Here is a 4,117-nt window from a genome sequence, read left to right as displayed (position 1 = left end):
CAACTCTTGATAGCAACTTGGGGTAAATATAAGTGTGAATTTCCACAATTTCCCACCATTACACTGTCAAATCCACAGCGGGGGTACACATGATCATCTCTCTATTCTTTTGTCTCTCTTCTCTTCCCCTCTCAAATACCAAAGCTGACACAACACAGTGTTATTTTCCATAAGAATAGACACCTTCTGATGTTGTACCAAGACATTTGTGTTCAAAACATTAGAATCTGACATGCTCCAGATATGGAGAGAAAGAGAGACAGAGAGAGAAAGATAGAGAGAGAGAAAGAGGAAGAGAGAGAGAAAGAGAGAGAGAAAGAGGAAGAGAGAGAGAAAGAGAGAGAGAGAGAGAAAGAGGAAGAGAGAGAGAAAGAGAGAGAGAGAGAAAGGGGAAGAGAGAGAGAGAGAGAGGAAGAGAGACAGAGAGAGAAAGAGAGAGAGAGAGAAAGAGGAAGAGAGAGAAAGAGAGAGAGAGAAAGAGAGAGAAAGAGAGACAGAGCGAGAAAGAGAGACAGAGAGAGAAAGAGAGAGAAAGAGAGACAGAGACAGAGAGAGAAAGAGAGAGAGAGACAGGGAGATAAAAGACTGGAAAAATAGAGAACGAGAACGAGTGCGAGAGAGAAAGAAAATGAAAAGAAACAGAGGAGAGAAGGAATCTTGGAAAGGAGGGTAGAAGATCCATTGGAGAGGAAGACCATGAATAATACAGGCTGGTGTTGATACTCCAGGGGTAGGGCCCTGATGTTGTGACCCAGAAAAGTGTTGTTTTTTTTACAGCATAAACTACTCGCAGGAGAGAAGAGGAGGAGAGGATGAGAGAAGAGGAGAGAAGAAGAGAAGACAAGAGAGGAGAGGACAGGAAAGAAGAGGAAAGGAAAGGAAAGGAAAGGAGAGGAAAGGAGAGGAGAAGAGAAGAGAGGAGAGGAAGGAAGAGGAGAGGACAAGAGAGGACAGGATAAGGCAAGGAGAGGAAAGGAGAGGAGAGGAGAGAAGAGGAGAGGAGAGGAGAGGAAAGGAGAGGAAAGGAGAGGAGAGGAGAGGAGAGGAGAGGAGAGGAGAGGAGAGGAGAGGAAAGAAGAGAGGACAGGAAAAGAGGGGAGAGGAAAGGACAGGAGAGGAGAGGACATGACATGCAGGAAAGGAGAGGAGAGGAGCCGGTTTGCACAACATTTTTAACTTGAAGGAACTGTAAATTCTGGGAAATAATCTCAACGGTTGCACTGATAGACAACAGAAAAATCATCTTTAATCCATGTTACACAGTGACGTTATGTAATCTACAGTATGTGATGGACAGACAATAGGGAAGACCTAGAGCTAAAGCCAGTAGAAACAGAACAGTGAATTATTAGAATTAGATTATATATTTTGAAACTACTGTAAAGGTCTATATCCACTGTAAAGGTCTATATCCACTGTACAGGTCTATGTCCACTGTATAGGTCTATATCCACTGTAAAGGTCTATATCCACTGTAAAGGTCTATATCCACTGTAAAGGTCTATATCCACTGTAAAGGTCTATATCCACTGTAAAGGTCTATGTCCACTGTAAAGGTCTATATCCACTGTAAAGGTCTATATCCACTGTAAAGGTCTATATCCACTGTAAAGGTCTATATCCACTGTAAAGGTCTATATCCACTGTAAAGGTATATGTCCACTGTAAAGGTCTATGTCTACTGTAAAGGTCTATGTCCACTGTAAAGGTCTATGTCTACTGTAAAGGTCTATGTCCACTGTAAAGGTCTATGTCTACTGTAAAGGTCTATGTCCACTGTAAAGGTCTATGTCTACTGTAAAGGTCTATGTCCACTGTAAAGGTCTATATCCACTGTAAAGGTCTATATCCACTGTATAGGTCTATATCCACTGTAAAGGTCTATATCCACTGTAAAGGTCTATGTCTACTGTAAAGGTCTATGTCCACTGTAAAGGTCTATATCCACTGTAAAGGTCTATATCCACTGTAAAGGTCTATGTCTACTGTAAAGGTCTATGTCCACTGTAAAGGTCTATGTACACTGTAAAGGTCTATATCCACTGTACAGGTCTATATCCACTGTACAGGTCTATATCCACTGTAAAGGTCTATGTCCACTGTAAAGGTCTATGTCCACTGTAAAGGTCTATATCCACTGTACAGGTCTATATCCACTGTAAAGGTCTATATCCACTGTACAGGTCTATATCCACTGTAAAGGTCTATGTCCACTGTAAAGGTCTATGTCCACTGTAAAGGTCTATGTCCACTGTAAAGGTCTATGTACACTGTAAAGGTCTATATCCACTGTACAGGTCTATGTCCACTGTAAAGGTCTATATCCACTGTAAATGTCTATATCCACTGTAAAGGTCGATATCCACTGTAAAGGTCTATATCCACTGTAAAGGTCTATGTACACTGTAAAGGTCTATATCCACTGTACAGGTCTATATCCACTGTAAAGGTCTATATCCACTGTACAGGTCTATGTCCACTGTAAAGGTCCACTGTAAATGTCTATATCCACTGTAAAGGTCCACTGTAAAGGTCTAGGTCCACTGTAGAAGTCTATGTAGACTGTAAAGTGTTATGCCTACTGTACAGGTCTATGTCCACTGTAAAGGTCCACTGTAACAGTCTATGTACACTCTAAATGTCTATGTCCACTGTAAAGGTCCACTGTGAAGGTCTATGTCCACTGTGAAGGTCTATGTCCACTGTAAAGTTCCACTGTAAAGGTCCATGTCCACTGTAAAGGACTATGTCAACTTAAAGGTCTATGTCCACTATGAAGGTCTATGTCCACTGTAAAGGACTATGACAACTTAAAGGTCTATGTCCACTGTAAAGGACTGTGTCCACTGTAAAGGACTACGTCCACTGTAAAGGACTATGTCCACTGTAAAGGTCTACTGTAAAGGTCTATGTCCACTGTAAAGGACTATGTCCACTGTAAAGGTATACTGTAAAGGTCTATGTCCACTGTAAATTACTATGTCCATTGTAAAGGTATATGTCCACTGTAAAGGACTATGTCCACTGTAAAGGTATACTGTAAAGGACTATGTCCACTGTAAAGGACTATGTCCACTGTCAAGGTATACTGTAAAGGTCTATGTCCACTGTAAAGGACTATGTCCACTGTAAAGGACTATGTCCACTGTAAAGAACTATGTCCACTGTCAATGTCTACTGTAAAGGTCTATGTCCACTGTAAAGGACTATGTCCACTGTAAAGGACTATGTCCACTGTAAAGGTCTATGTCCACTGTAAAGGTCTATGTCCATTTTAAAGGACTATGTCCACTGTAAAGGACTATGTCCACTGTAAAGAACTATGTCCACTGTAAAGGACTATGTCCACTGTAAAGGACTATGTCCACTGTAAAGGTCTAGGTCCACTGTAAAGGACTGTGTCCACTGTAAAGGTCTATGTCCACTGTAGTACTTTAACCCCTGATTTTAAAAAACAACATCTGCAGATTACTGGACTAGAATGAAGGCCATGACATTATCTTCATTACTCCATTAATACAAATATATTAAAAAAGTTATTTTCAATTAGTCTAAAATTCTCCTCTCCTCTCTGTCCTTTTCTAAATGAGTTATTGGACTCAGACAGTCTCCTCTCCTCTCTGTCATTTTCTAAATGAGATATTGGATTCAGACAGTCTCCTCTCCTCTCTGTCCTTCTCCAAATTAGTTTTGGGGCGACGTTAGCTTGTTAGCTCCCTCTTGTCTCAGAGTTGACATTTGTGGATGTTCTCTGAGGCACAGGGTCTTCCCCACACCGGTTTTGCTTAATTAACTCAATATATTGGCGAGGGGGAGAAGAGAGGCGGAGGAGGACGGAAGGAAAGGAAGGGAGGAGAGGACGAGGAGAGGATGGGATGTTCAATTCATTACTTCCTACTCGAGGAGAGCCCTCTTTCAAAGGAATCTTAAAACACTTTTCCTTGATTCATCATGTACTTCCCCCTCCCCACACCTCCTTTACCAATGGATCAAAGGAGAGGAAAGCTCTCTCGTTACCTCGTATGTCTCTCTGACAGGATTGTTTGGGTTATAGGACTAAACCCTGGGAGATAGGAGACACAAGACACAAACACTACTGCCTCATAAATATGTTAGC

This window comes from Oncorhynchus mykiss, chromosome 8, assembly GCF_057628025.1.
Source record: "Oncorhynchus mykiss isolate SJ-2025 chromosome 8, ASM5762802v1, whole genome shotgun sequence".
In the NCBI taxonomy this organism is placed as follows: domain Eukaryota; kingdom Metazoa; phylum Chordata; class Actinopteri; order Salmoniformes; family Salmonidae; genus Oncorhynchus; species Oncorhynchus mykiss.
This window is presented reverse-complemented; position numbering follows the sequence as displayed.